Genomic DNA, 15,819 nt, shown 5'->3' with positions numbered 1-15,819 from the left:
CAAGACCTGGCTCTGGAGAAGCAACTGAGGGCGATTGCCCCATAGATCTGTGTGTCTATGATGTGTGTCTGTCTGTGTCCATCCCTGGCAGCGTGGCTAACTTTGCCCTGCCCTCCCCGCGGTACCTGGCGACGCCGGACGAGCTGCAGCAGGAGGCGACGGCGGTGGCGGAGGAGGAGGCTGCCTTCTCCTTCTCCTCCTTCTCCCTCTCCTTCTTCCGAGAAGACCCCGGTCCAGCCCCATCGGATCACCAGTGACTGCGGAAGGAGAGGGGGAGGGGTGGGTTTGGGGGGGGTCCGTGGGGAGGAGGAGGAGGAGGGGGAGAGGAAGACTAGTGGCCAGGGAGTCAGCAAGCCCTGGGAGAGGAAGAGGCAGCGGCGGCGGCGGCAGGGTCTCCTTCTTTTCCTCCTCCTCCTCTTCCTCCTCCCTCCTCTTCCTGGCCGGGGCTCCTCATCCTCCCGGGGATGGCTCAGCTCGGGATCCGAGGGAGGCGAACAATCCAGATCAGATCCAGGGCTTTGGATGGATGGGAAGCCCCTGCATCCTCAACTTCGGGGCTCTAAGAGGAGGCAGCATCAGCACCACGGAGAGCGAAACTGGGGTCTCCTTCCTTCCTTCCTTCCTTCCTTCCTTCCTTCCTTCCTTCCTTCCTTCCGGAGCGATGCTTTCCTCTCTGCAAAGGCGCCTCCAAGGAAAGCGGATCGGGAAGCGCCTGGGTCGCGCGCTCCCCGGCTCTCTCTCTCTCTCTCGCTCTCTCTCCTTCTCTCCCCGAACTGGGTTTCTTGATATAACTCTCTGCAAGCCCAGCGCTGGGGGCGGGAGCAGAGCAGAGTCGGCCGGCCTCCCATTGGCTCCCCAGGCCCAGGGGGGCGGAGGAAGAGCGGGGATTGGGTGCCTGAGATGTCAGACAAGGCAGGGGGCGGGGACAAGAGGAGGAGGAGGAGGAGGGTCTACCTGCAGAAGGACTGAGGAGGAGGATGCTTGGAAAGAGCACAACTCCCGGCTATAAGACTCTCTCTCTCTCTCTCCTCCTTTGGGGAAAGGCGGGCTATAAATAAATTTTCATTATTATTATTATTCTACCTGTTGGAAAGGAGAGCACTGCTCCTCTGGGCATGTGCAGAGTATCTGCAGCTCACTGACATTTACAACAGAAGGAGACGGAGCCTCACTGCTGCGCTTTCCTTTCTTTCTTTCTTTCTTTCTTCTTCGAGGACTCTCTTCTGGCCACTTTTACTTCATGCCTTCAAGTCGCCCCGGACTCATTTCGATCCCGCTGTCGTCCCTATTGCTTGGGGGTTTCCTCGGTACAGTTTCTTTAGGGGGGGTGTTCGCCGTGAGGCTGAGAGAGTGTGACTCGCCCAAGGCCACCTAGTGGGTTTTTTGTTTGTTTTGTTTTGTGTTTCCCGTGGTGTGACCCTTGGGCCTCAGGGCCAGGTGCCCTCTCGGTCTGCAAGGTCTCCTTCCCTCTTGCTCCTCCGCTTCCTCCTCCCTTGGCACCCTTCTGTCCTGCGCTTTTCTCCTCCAGCCTCCTCAGCCTCCCTCACAGACAGGCCACCCTCTTTCTCCCTCGATTACGCCTCTTGCCTCCCTGCTGCCTGGGGCAAAGAGCTCTCTGGTGCTGCCACTGTTGTGAGGCAAGGGGTCAAGGCACCAACAAGGGAGAGGGGGGCTCTGCTTCTTTCACCTCAGAAAATGTCCAACTCCTTGCTTCCCTGATTTGACCACCTCCCTGCCCCTCTGCCCCTTGCTTCCTGGCATCATGGCTGCTTGTTGTGGTGTGCCTTCTTCAAGTGCCTTTCCGACTCATGTCAACCCCATCATGGGGTTTTCCTGGGCAAGTTTCTTCAGAGCAGGGCTTGCCTTAGCCATCCTCTGAGGCTGAGAGAGTGTGACTTGCTCAAGGTCACCCAGTGGGTTTTCATGCTTTGGTCTCCAGAGTCACAGTCCAATGCTCAAACTACAACACCATGCAGATTACTGCGCTACATTCTTAATAGCGTTGCTATTCCACTTTAACTCCTCTTGCTTATGAATTATTGCAGATCTTCCATGGGGACATCTGAGGCCTTTTCACATTGTGCATATTAATGCTGGTTCCGTCTTACAGAATCCTGGTGTTTGTAGTTTGGGGGCTATAGAGAGTAGAGTCCTCCTTTGGGGCATCACTAAACTGCAAAGCTCAGGATTCCATGCAATGCATCTGTGGCATTTCAACTCAAATCATAGCAATGCAACTGCCTAGTGTGAAAGGGCCACCGCATAAACAAACCTCACACTTGCTCCTCTGCCGCTCCAGCACTAGAAGGCTTCAGGGACCAATTGCCATCTTGTGGACTCTTGCACTCTCTTGGGGCACTTTGGTGGTTTGGTTCATCTTTCCCAAATGTCTTCCATCTTGATCTTTTTCCTTCTATTTCCTTGATTTCTCCTCCTTCCCCAGTGTAAATTCTTCAACCAAGTCTAGGCATGCTCCAGGGACGAGGATCCAAAGCAATGGATGCAAAGTCCAGGAAAAAAGATTCCACCTGAACGTTAGGAAGAATTTCCTGACAGTAAGAGCTGTTCAACAGTGGAACACACTCCCTTGGAGCGTGTTGGAGTCTCCTTCTTTGGACGTCTTTAAACAGCGTCTGGATGGTCATCAGATAGGGATGCTTTGATTCTGTGTTCCTACATGGCAGGGGGTTGGACTGGATGGCCCTTGAGGTCTCTTCCAACTCTAGGAGTCTATGATTTCTCTCCTTCCCTATCTCTGATGGATTTCCTTGAAACAATAAAAGAGGTGGTTTTTCCTCCCTATTTCTGCCATACTGTGAACATGCAGCGTAATCACATCTCTTTTACAACCACAATCTCACAGCACTAACCCACTGTAGTCTACTAGCATAAATATTTAGTATCTTTACACCACCAACCTTAGGCAATATGAGCAAATACACTGTTGAAGAGCAGGCAGGTGTCAGCCTTATGGGGAAGTTTGTCATGCACACCTTGCCACTAGCTATCTTCTGTGGCTTTCCGAGCCCTTGACAACCGTCCTGTTTCTCTGGCCTAAGTCTCACGTTCTGCTCCATTTGCCCAGACTGACTCTCTTGTTCTGCTCAGGGCAGGTCAAGATAACGCTATTTATAGGGCCTACGGGTTGATAGAAATGCAAAACAAGTGAGCTTTCGGGCTTTGACAGCAATACCCCTGAACATGACATTCCCATACGTCTCCTGGAGAAATGCAGGTTAAAAGGTGCTGGAATAGATTAGGTGTACAAATGGCTGAAAAGGAGCACTCAAGGAGTTACTGTTAATGGATTGCTCTCTGGGTTGGGAAAGATAAGGAGTGCAATTCCATGGAGGCTTGTCAAGAGTCCAGTAGTGTTCCATTCTTAATGGGGTGAAACGGTGGAGAGTGTGCACACTGACACAGGACTGACACAAAACTGATTTCAAAACACAACAGAATTGTAAAAAGGAATGAGGGAGCATGCAATCAGCATTAAATGATCTAGTACATGGATGCTGACAGCTACATCCCATTCAAACAGGGACATTCTGATAACAGTCCATTTATTTACTGCAGTAATATCTGGTCTTTCCTCCAATGGCTCCTCTCCTTTCCATTTTGCTTCACAACAGCCCTGTAAAGCATGTCAGGCAAAGAGATTGAATGAGCAATGGTCACCCAGTGTGTTTTATAGGGAGTAGAAACTAAAGTTCTCATTACTCTGATCACTATGCCAACCAATCCTGTTCTTATACCGAAAAATCACACGCAGTGGTTTCTCCATTTAACAACTTCCGAAGGTATTTTTCATTGCCCAATTTTATATATATATTCATTTTCAACAGCTTGCTTTGAAAGAACTGCTTTTTCAAAGGGTTAAAGTTGCAGTGGAAAATTGCCCTGCAATGCATCAACAGCCATTTAGAGAATTTCACAAGTTGTAGGGTGTGAAATATTAATAAATTGTGTTACAGGATGCCACAGTGTTGGTGCATATTGAATTTACACAAAATGCTGCCCTCACTGTCAGAGATTTCAAACGACAGAGGCTGAGAGCTCCATCTAACAACAGTTGTACCACCATCACTGCCTCAAAAAGAGGACCTTCTCACGTTCTTTTCCATAGTTACTTTCTCATTCTTTCAGCACATGTTTCATGTTTTTCCAGTTTTGATGGAAACTAGGAAGACTGTAAAACTATAGTTTTAAAAAAAGAACAATGACAGTAAAGCCTCGTTTAGAGATAAATAAACTAAACATCATAAAACACACATAGGAAAATATGTCCTCGCCATGTTGTGTAAGATATGGGGGGGGGTATTATGATCTTTCTTCCTCACCCCCCAGACTTTGGAGATCTCTGAACAACAGGTCTAAGAGGAGTTCCCAGGAAATATTGTGCTGTCAGCATTACCCCAAAGGTATTATTATTATTATTATTGATATTGTCAAGTTTACTGCAAGTGTTGGTGACAAGGAGACCTTCCTGGAGGATCTATGGCAGAGCTAATAGCAGTGGTATCACTAGAGGGTGCAGGGGATGCGGATCACACTGGCTGAGACCCCAGAGGGAGGGTGTCACCCAGTGGGGCAGTACACCTGGAGGGAATGGCACATCTTTCTAGGCATACAAGAAAAGGTGCTTTGCCACTCACCCAGCAGCCACACCAGACCCTAAGCAAGCCCCGCAAAGGCTTCAGCACCCCTGCCAGTAGTAGCAGCTGATGGGGGGGAGTACCAGACACTGAAGGATTAAAGGGGGGGGGTCTTCCTTCAGGGTATGGTGCAGCTGCAGCCACTCTGGACCCTGAAGTCCTTTCTGGATAGGCTGTGATGGCCTGGGCAGGAGAGAGCAAGACAGTTGCCCCCCACCCCATGGGCCAGGTGAGACCAACCTCAGGGATGCCATTGGATAAGATTACTTTTTTGGACTAGACCTCCCAGAATCTCCTCCTGGCATGACCAATATCTCTGTAATGGTTGCAAGGAGGAGCACATGGAAAGAGGCATCGTGGGTGTGGTACACACCACCAGTAAGCGGCATACGAGCACCGATACTAGGGTTAGGGACTGCGCAGCAACCACACGGCCGCTAACCCTAGTACGTAGTGGCAGCATTACAATGGCAGCACCCTGTGTACATGGGCACTGCCATTGTGACATAAGCGCCATATTGCATCTGCATGGCGCAGCATGTACGCCATGAGTGAGCCAATGGCATACTTGCAACGTCACTGCGTCACTACAGAAAGAACCCATAAATACCAGGTTCTTTTTGCTCTGCAGTGACGGTGTGCCGTTTGGGAGCTGTGCTGTCCAGGTGGAGAAAAAATGGGCACTGGCAGGCTGCCATTTCTCAGCGGTCTGTCCTAGGCTTAAGTTATGTCTATCAGTGCCCCTATTGGTTTAAACCTATCTATCAGCCCCTGTTTTCTTTTGCCCCAATTTTCTTGACTGCTATTTTTTTTTAAAGAACATGACAGTTTGATCAATGTCCAGAGAGCTCTTAAATGTTCATTCCATTTTGTTTATTCAGATTATTTCTCCTCTCAGGGCCAATTCTTCTGTTATTCAAAAAACGTGTGAGATGAAGCTGTATGAGCAGGTGAACTTCCACTTAAAAAGAAGAAGAAGCATATCAGTTTAATGAAAGTTGCATTGATAAATAAACCCTAGGAGGATATGTTTAAGAACATATCCCTTAATCCCCTCCCTTAATCATTATTATTTCTTTATTAAAATATTTATCTCTCTAATTGTATCATAAGATGTATCATACATTATAAAGAGTTAAGAAGTCCTGACGATTTCTTAAATGCATGTTAGGATAGTATTTTTTCTGTCTTTCTTTTAAACTCTTTATTTAGAATATGCAATGAACAATTTCTTCACGTGTACATGAACACATTTCTGAGTTTGTTTGCTCTCTCATTAACACTTCCTCTTCAGCAGAATTGAGGCAATTTAGCAGCAATAAATTCATTCCAGTTGCCTTAAACCTGTGTAGTTCTAGTGCCACATATCATACGTCTGGTTATGGTGGGGGATTATCACATAATTTGCATATGATTGAATATATATATATATATATATATATATATATATATATATATATAGTGTGTGTGTATGTTAGAGAGAGAGAGAGAGAGAGAGAGATAGTGGTTGTAGCCAAAGTATGGAATGTTCTCCCAAACAAGATTTTTGCTCATCACTGCCACACTCACACACACACACACATTTTTCTATTTTGTTCTGACATAAAATTAATAGTGCAACCCTATGAATCCTTTACCAAGGCCTAAATACCCTAAAAGGACCAGATCCTGTGTGCTCTTGGGTAGTATGCAGGGACAGCCCTGGTTAGTACTTGAACGGGAGACCACCAACAAATATTAGGTGCTATAGGCAATACCTCAAATAAATTAACTGACGAACCACTTCTGAGTATTCCTTAGGAAAATCCTATGAAATTCATGGGGTTGCCATTAGTCAACAGGTGACTGAAAGACACACATGAATGTTTACTCAGTGGGATTTACCAAGACTGTCATCTAAAGTCACCTCAGATTTTTCCAAAGTGAATTTTCATAATAATAATAATAATAATTTGTTTTATTTATATACCGCTATTCCAGAGATCATAGCGGTGAACAGCAAGTAAGCTAATTAGCAATCAGTAGGATCACTATTTAACCATCAAAATATTTTCCCCCATGGCAGTCTTAGCAGTGCTTATGCTGACTTTCACCACTGTAATATTCAGGTTTTTATATGGTGTGTGTCTCTGTGTGTTTAACTGTTCTAGGTTCTTCATTGTTTCTGTACTGGAAGGAGGTTGTAATATTATTAATTTGTTAATTAAGAGTTGTCGTTGTGCCCTTTGAGTCATTTCCAACTTATGGAGACCCTAAGATGACCCTATCATGGAGTTTTCTTGGAAAGTTTCTTCAGAGGGGTTTTGCCACTGCCATCCTCTGAGGCTGAGAATCTGTGACTTGCCTAAGGTCACCCAATGGGTTTGCATGGCTGAGCTGGGATTCAAACCCTGATCTCTAGAGATATTGTCCAATGTTCAAACCACTACACCATGCTCTTTCTGTGTATTTAGTGGTAACTGAAATTAATACAATTAATTAATTCTGAGATTCTACTTCACTCTTGTAGTCCAATGGTGAGATGCACTATCGCCACTATTCTAGTTATAAGGGCGGAAGTACGGATTCATTCCATATTAATTAATGTACAATTGGAGGGAGCAAATTAACACAGAAAACAGAGGATATTAATAAAATCTATCTTTTATTGCTGATAGGAGCAAAAGGTTGAGACACACATTCCATATACATTGTTGCTAATATGAAGTAAATATTGTTTGATTTTGTTTTAATGTGGTTCTAAAAAGGTTGCTCTAGGTTTGGAGTTGAATCTTTGTTTCTGCCTAGGATTGTTTGAGCCTTCAAGAACAGGTCCAAAATTGTGAGAAACCCAAGGAAAAAGGCAAATTCCATGTGCTAGATATTCCATTCTTTGAAGAACTGCTGGCACAACTCTTCTGACTACCCTTATATAAAATATTGTTCTTTTGCCTTCCTCAACTTCCTTTAGAGTTATATTTAATACATGCCACTTCATCCATAATTCAGATTTTTTTCTCACTCCAGCTACAGACTGGTCCCCATTGACTTCTATACACCTTTCTCATTTTCCTTTGTTAAGCGTCAGATGAGAATTCTGTGCAAGGGGATTTGGAGTGGTTTGTTTATCCACCTCATACACAAACACCCACAAAATATAAAACTAAATAAACAGTATTCATCTTCGTTCAATACAATCCATCTCTGTTCTTAATTCTCTAAAGAAGTCAAGTAAACTATGCATTTATGAAAACAAAACACAATCAATTATTTGCCTCCTGCAAAGATGGTGTCTGAATAAAATGCAACTTTGCTAGTCCTTAAATTGTGTCAGAAGAAAATGGTTGAAACATAGTGCTTCCTAGTGGATGAGTGATGATGGTGGAGCTGCAAGTGGCTATTGGTATTATTGTTTGTTTTGGACTGAAATCCAATGATTGGCTGTTGCTTCCACATCATATTCATCTTAGTAATGCTTGGATTGCTTGAGCCTATATAGTTTCTAAAATGAAATGTGTAACTCAAGAGTCCAGGCAAGCCTCAGAGACTTTTGCCTCAATCTATGCATTTTCCAAGATACTTTTATGTTGTCATCATGTTAACTATTACTGCATTTTCTCCAATTTGTTGTGTACTTGGCTTGTAGAATAATTTGGGCCAAATTTACATGCAACTCTGGCAACTTTGTTCAGCTGTAGGTGAGTGCCTGTGGTGAAACATTTCTTGTATTATTGAGAAAATGCATAGATCTCAATCTAATTGCTAGCCCCAACTAGACTAGAGCCACTGAATCAATGGGATTTGCAGAAATGTTGATTTAACATTTAGCTGTTATTTTAATACGTCTAATTTCATTAGAGCTAACAATGGATTTTAGGCTTCAGACTGAAATCTTCCATGATTGGAGCTTTAACCCTTCAAATGTTTGGGTCTATAATTTTCACTATCATTGACAGAGGTTGCATCTGCACTGCCAAAATAAAGCAGCTTGACACCACTTTAATTGCCATGACTGAGTGCTAAGGAATCCCAGGATTTGTAGTTTGGTGGAGCACCAGAACTCTCTGACAGAGAAGGTTAAATAGCTAAAAACAGCAACAAAACGGAACTCCATAGTATTGAGCTAGGACAATTAAAATAGTATCAGGGGTCAAACTGTGTTATTTCTGCAGTGCAGTGGCCTCTGAGATAAGGGATACTGGGAGCTGTAATCAAAAACATTTAGAGAATCAGAATTCCCTACCCCTGCTACATAGTTTTTCTGAAGTCACTAGATCTTCTCTCTCTCTCTCTCTCTCTCTCTCTGTGTGTGTGTGTGTGTGTGTGTGTGTGTCAGAAAGGGGGGTCATCTAGTTAGCTATTATTGGATCAGGTGATGCAGGGGGTGCGACATGTATTTTAGAATGGCAGGTTTCTTTCTTGATTTCTGGTTTAGTTTTCCTTTTGTTAGTAACTTTTGAAAAGTACTGACTGGGATCTAAAGTACTATGGGTCATGTTGCATGTGTGCTTCTTGTCATTTTTTCTGGGATTTTTTTTCTGTCCTCTTCTGTATTAGCTTGTACCTATCTATTCTGACATCTGGAGATCCTTTCGAGAAGCAAAAACCAATACAGAGCTCTTCTATAGGAAGAATTGGGCAACTCTTTTCTAACTCATGTAAAGGTCTCTCTTGAACTCAGCTAGTACTTTTCCATTATCACCTCACTTCAATTTTGTTTTTCCCCTGAATTTTGTAGCATTTGGTCTGCAGAACTCTAAAGTTCATATACTCTCCCTTCTCCCTTTGCTTTTTGACATTTGGTTAGTCTTAATAAATATATGGTTAAATTGGGATTGTGTGAATCTACATATATATTTCTTTATTGACTTTCATATTATTCTTATTGGCCTAATTCTTCTCTTGTTCACTTTTAGCTTTTCCATTTATATTTGGGAGTCTTTACATTTCCTGTATCTTTGCTAGGCATACATAGAAATTTCTTAAGTATGTGGATGGTCTTCTCTTTTCCCCTAAGTCTTTCATTCTAGTATAAGACAAACATTTATGCAACTCCTTCCAGAAACTTTGGGGCTGTACAGATGGGTGGCATGCAGCCACCCCTTTACTGACCAGATCAGGGCCATGGCAACCTCATGCTGCGGCCCTGATCCGGCGCCCTCCAAGGGGTTCCATAGCCATGGCAGCGTGGCTTTATGATGCCCCTTTGGTGCTGCATCATGTTGATGCAGCACTGGAGGGACATCATGATGGTGTGTGCCGTGTAGACTGGTGTGCGCCAAAATGGTGCCCTAGGGCAGAGTTAGCGCATCCAGCGTGCAGACGCTGTGCCCTAACAACACCCATAGGTTGGCACAAAGTGCCTGTCTCTATAGGCCCTTTGTGTGTCCAATTAGATGCAATCGGTTCCTTCTAAGCCATATTTCTCAAACATTCTTGGAAGGATAGTATGTTATACAAAGTTCAAATCCTTACTGAAATCAATTTATAATTTTCCCATAGAATTTGTACTCCTTGTAATATCACATTTTAAAATAAGACAACTAGATGAGCTACATCATTGTGCAGAAAGTGCAGAGGGGGAGGATACAAAGAAACATTTTTATAACCTTCATAAATAAAGTTTATAAAATTAAGTTCTCATATAGCTTAATTATGCATCAAAGGAAGAGAGCAGAGACAAGGAAATCTAATAATTAAGGAAGAAGAGTTGGCCAATAAGGCTCAACGTCAATAGTCAAGACACTGACAAGAAATAATTATTTTACAGCTAACTCTCAGATGCATTTTGGCACAAAGCTGGTAGTTAACTGCTCCAGAAACCCTGGATACTAGGGGAGGCGGACTGGAAGAGAGTTGCCTGCAAATATTCATATTTTGTAAAATACCATACATGTAATTTAAAGAAAATATGGATGCACATTGTAAAACCTAGAGTACATTATCGGTAGACACTGTTCATCATTTAGATATCCTTGGCTGTAAGTGACAAAAAGGACTGTACTAAGTACCAACAGGAACATTTGCTTTTAATGTCTCCTCATTTGCTGACTTTTATTTTCATGTGAACCAGTTCTGCTGGAAAACACTGTAGGTAATGCACTTTAAACAAACACTGTGTTTGTCTAACAGCTCATTCACACATGAACTGTTCTGATCCGTGTATGCAGAGGAGTGGGGATTGCACTTCTTCCCATCCATGGACGATCCTTCAACTTTCTGCAAAAGAACATATATCAATACTGTCTGTATGCACAACTGGGGACTCTTGAATATGCAGGGGTTTTGCTGGCACTGATGCTGCTTCAGAGATCGTGCTAAAGTTATGAAATGGTGGAGGATAACTGTCATAGGGTATAACTTCTGCTCTCCCAAAAGCTCAAGTGCTACCTTCTGCTGTGCCTTGTATTGCTCAAAAAAAGAAAAAGAAAAGAAAAAGAAAACAAAGGGGGACTTTCCCACAAAACATAACTCAAAGTAGTTATTTTAGGGTTAAAAAATATATGTGAGTATTTCTTTAAATATTTCCAAGGGCATAACTGTGAGAGCCAGTTGCAGCAAAAACAACAGCAAAGAGGCCAGTGGCCAGCTTTATTTGGCAGAAGCTCTCTTAGACTACTGTTCTCACAGTTCATGCATCAGAACTTCATTCCTCAAAGTCTTACAGAAAATAAAGCATGCTTGTCTTTAAGGTTTCACTACACTTGTTCTTGTTGCAGTTGTTTTGAACTGAATTAAGAACCTTTCCATCCTCTCCAATTATAGCACTATGCTGTCAACATCCTATGGAATCCTGGGATTTCCAGTTTAAGGACAGGTATTAAGATTTCTCAAAGAGAGAGCTCTAGTGCTTTTCCAAACTACAAACTCAAAGTGTTTATAGGATGCAGCCATGACAGTTTAAGTGGGACCATAGTACTATAATTATGTAGTGTGAAAATGTTCTTAAACTGCTATAGAACTGGCTTTGCAACTATAAAGATAATTAAATGTTTATTGATCACTCTTCAAAGTGATTCCCAAAGTAGGCTGTGACTCAGGCTGCTGTCACCCCGCAGAATTAACACAGTTTAACTTTAAGCGTCATTGCTTAATGCGATGGAATCCTGGGATTTGTAGTTTGTTGTGGCACCAGAGCACTCTGAGAGAGAAAGCTAAATAGCTCACAAAACTACAAATCCCAGAATTCCGCTGGATGACCCATGGCAGTTAAAGTGGTGTCAAACTGTATTCATTCTGCAGAGCAGATGCGGCCTGAGTCTGACCAGTAAAACCTGGTGTTGGATGAGGTTTCCAACTAGCTGAAGTTATTAAAATCAATACCGCTATTGCCTTTCATAACTATAAGAAACACCCTTATCACATATTTGACAAATTCATCACAACTGAATTTCAAGGTTTGGGCCTTGGAGGAAAATTTTCTTGTAGTTTCTTAGATTTGCTTACTGATTGCTCAGTCCTTGTGTGCCAGCCATGAAGCAATTCCCATGGGCTTTAGAGAACACTGACTGTCAGCCCCTGTTTCAGTCACAAAGCCATTTCCCCATCACTACTAAAACATGGACCAAAGTTCAAATCAGCCCTGGTAAACTGTCCGGATGTTGCTAAACTCACATTCCCATCAGTCATAGCCAGCTTGGCCAATGATAAATATAAGAAGGGTTGAAGTTTCCCCAACAAATACCAGACAAATGCCAAACTGTTTTGTTTGGGGTTTGGTTTTTTTTTTTTTTTGGCAGGGAGATGAAATGAAATATCTGGAGCATGCATGTGGGCAGAGACAATGTAAAGGGTTTAGGTGTGCTGACTTGAATGAAGGCAAGGGCAAAGGAACAGCTCTTTAAAGTACATCTGTTTGTAATTCAAGGGTGGTTCCAGACAAGGAGTATTATGCTATTGTCCTGCTACATCAACTAAATTTCAGATTGCATTGTCCACTTGTAATCCTGCCCTTTATTTCCATTGTTACCTCGTCTCCTCCTCCACCTCTTCTTCCTTTCTTGTCATGGGGAATCTGTTAAGGAGAAAAAACAGAATACATACATAGTGACTTCTCATTTAAAATATCCTTGGAATGGTGCAGATGATGATGATGGTGATGGTGATGGTGATGATGATTTAAAAAAGTAGATCACCCTTCCAGAAATATGAAAGCATTCAGAGTTAAACAGAACTTTGTTTTGTATAAACTGAAAGACTGCATGATCTCATGCCAGTAAGTCTTAATCCACGCAAAGATATCAACCAAACACAATCTGAAAAGCAGAGGGTGTGGTACATCAAAACCCCAAAGAAGGCTTAGGTGTGGGGAAAGAGTTTATGGGGTATCTGTGTTTATCCAATGACCTTAATTTTCTTCCTGACCTATTTTCCTACAATATATTACACCCTAATTATATTTCTTACCAATGATTACGGTGTTAGAGGTACAGCCGTTTGCAATCACATACTCCCTCTTAGAAATTATCTGTTTCTAGGCATTAACAATGTTGTTTTTCCTGATGATGGTAATGTCAGAGAGCTTTGGCACTTTTCTTTTCTAGCATCATTAGAGATATATAACATTCTGATTCTAATCACATCCCAGTCATTTCAAAGTCACATTGTAGTCACATCACATAGCTCAGTAATAATTATTTAACTTTATTGCTATGCTGAATAGTTTTCTGTTTGCTTAAGGATAACTTTAACTTGTAGTCAGAACTGATTACCCTATGCTCACAAATGAGCTTCTTCCAGGTACACAAGGTTAGCTTCACTGAGGTTTGAGGAGAGAAATAATAATCAAATTGGATTAAACTAACAGCTGCCGGACTTAAATTCAACACGTTCCCAAGTAGGGAACTGTAAAACATGTCCTTGCTCTTTATAGAGGCTGCATACGTTAGAGAGGCAAAGCTGTGTTTGCCTGAAACACAATCGATCATGTTAATGTCTGCATGCTTGCTGCATTTTTGTTAACCTCTCAGAAAAGCCGGCCTCAGGACTAAACTCTTATGTGCCTTGAACACAATAAATTGCTGAATCGTGCCTTGTGGCACCAAAGGGGTGAGATGTGTCAGGTTCTCTTTATTAATTTTCTAGAAGGATAATTAATTCAATAATTGAGAATTGAGCTCAGGTTTGCTAGTTGTGTTGGCCCTTGGTACCTCAGTGGAAAAGTTCCATGCCCTTGGTCTGCTTGAAGTGTCAGGCCAGAGAGAGAGGTCACAGAGCCATTCACATTGTGCCATTATAGCACTGTGATTCCACTTTAACTGCTATACAGTGGTCCCCAAACTGTGCTCTTTAAGAGATTTTGGACTTCAGCTCCCAGAAGCCTCAGTCATGTTGGCCAATAGTCTGGAATTCTGGGAGCTGATGTCAAAAATCCCTTAAAGAGCACAGCTTGGGGCCACTGTGCTATAATAATAATAATAACAACAACAACAACAACAACAACAACAATAATAATTGATTGATTGATTGATAGCCTGCCCAATCACAAGGAATCCGGATGGGTTACAGCAATAAAATACATAAAAATTACTGTATATAGCAACAACCTATAGAATTTTGGGATTTTTCAGCCTTTTGCAGCCTCTTCCTGCATGGGAGGTGAGATAAATGGGTCTCTTCATTTATTATCTGGGCCTTTTTCCCTTTGAGAGGAAGACTGTAAGATATGAGGAGTGATGCTATCACTTTTAGTATGAGGGCAACCAGTCAATTAGATGGAAGTTCAAAAAGAACATTCTAGGTGGTTGGTAGAGAGAGTTGTCTGAAGGACCAGAGAGAGGAAAAAGGCTTGAGGGAGAGCAAGGCATCAGCCTATGGGCATGTCTCTTAGTCAGGGAGTCAGGTTTGGGGTAGATTTGGTTGACATGATTAGCATTTTGTAATTTAATCTCTACGTTTGTGCCTGGAGGACCAGTTGCTTGCATTTTATACATCATGGTCCATACTTTGCTCTTTAATTATTCATGAAAGGTTAAGGTAGTCCCTTGACATGGATGTCTAGTCTTACCCGACTGTAGGGTACAGTGCTCATCTCTGTTTCTAAGCTGAAGAGCCAGCAATATCTGAGGACTGATCTGGTGTTCCTGTGGCCAGCATGACTGCATCAAATGCTGTTACCTTCCCACTGAGAAAGAAGTGGTACCTATTTATCTACTTGCATTTGCATGCTTTTGAACTGCTAGGTTGGCAGAAGCTGGGACTAGTGTCAAAGTTCACCCTATCATGCAGCACTCCGGCCTCAAACTGCCCACCTTCTGATCTTCAGATCATCAGAACTGGTGGTGTCTTAACCACTAAGCCACTGCATCCCTTAATATTCATTACTTCACAATAAACCTTTTTCTTCAGTACTCTGCCTCTTTCTTCATTCCTTTTAATGGCCTTAGCTCAGCAAGTGTCTGCTCTGATTGTAGGTTACCAATAGAAGGCCCAGCAATGTCCCAATGCATTGCTGGGGTGTGACAAGTTAAATCATGGGGTGGTGGCAGTTGGGGTCCCATCAAGTTCAGTAGAGTGGAGTGGGACCACAGAGAACCTTCATAGGAGGAACTTGCTTGGGAACCATGCTGGCACTTCTGAGTGCACACTGGGACCATTCACGTGTGTGTGTGCACGCGTGTGTGCGTGTGCGCAGAATCCCCATGGTCTGCCACCTTGCCAACCACCCACTCCTCAGTGTCCCCTCTGGCTCTGCAGCCAAAATGGGTGCCTCTTCTGCGTGATAGAATGGGGAGACCCAAGATGAGCAACCCCAGGCTGGAGGCCAATCTGAGAAGGTTTTCTAGCCATTGACTGCAGATTCAGGAGGGGGCAGGCTGCTTTTATACAGATCTCCCAGCAGGGAGAGAAACCTTTGCCTGGCAGCAGAGGCAGAGGGGAGAGCTCAGCTTCAAAGTCAGGGCCTGGCTTTGCTTCCTTAAGATAAATTCTTGTGGAGGTGAAGGAAGAGCGAGCTTGGCCCTCTTTGTTTCACATCCATGAAGCCTCCCCATGAGGAGGGAGCTGCATGGAGGTGAAGGAGGGGTAAGTTTCTCTCACTTGCACAGCCATCCCACTGCAAACCAGGTGATACCAAGCCCAGGGATGGCACTGACTATTCATATGAAACAAAAATCCTATAAGGTTCTTGGATGTATCATAGATCATTATTTTCCAAACAGCTTCAGTGACTGAAGAAGTATTGCCA

At 43.2% G+C, this 15,819-nt stretch overlaps 1 protein-coding gene across 6 annotated transcripts in view; it reads right to left on the bottom strand.

Annotated features, from left to right (window-relative positions):
• PCDH9 (protocadherin 9) overlaps positions 1-745 on the bottom strand; it is a 1,031,874-nt gene extending 1,031,129 nt beyond the window's left edge. For all 6 annotated transcript variants that reach the window (XM_042458679.1, XM_042458682.1, XM_042458681.1 and 3 more), the window contains exon 1: positions 126-745. The gene's annotated coding sequence lies outside the window, so the exon portion shown is untranslated. The remainder of the gene's footprint in view (positions 1-125) is intronic.
• Between the last annotated feature and the right edge of the window lie 15,074 nt (positions 746-15,819).

The sequence above is a fragment of the Sceloporus undulatus genome, chromosome 3, assembly GCF_019175285.1.
Source record: "Sceloporus undulatus isolate JIND9_A2432 ecotype Alabama chromosome 3, SceUnd_v1.1, whole genome shotgun sequence".
Lineage (NCBI taxonomy): Eukaryota > Metazoa > Chordata > Lepidosauria > Squamata > Phrynosomatidae > Sceloporus > Sceloporus undulatus.
Note: the sequence above shows the minus strand (reverse complement) of the source record. Positions and strands in the feature narration are given on the sequence as shown.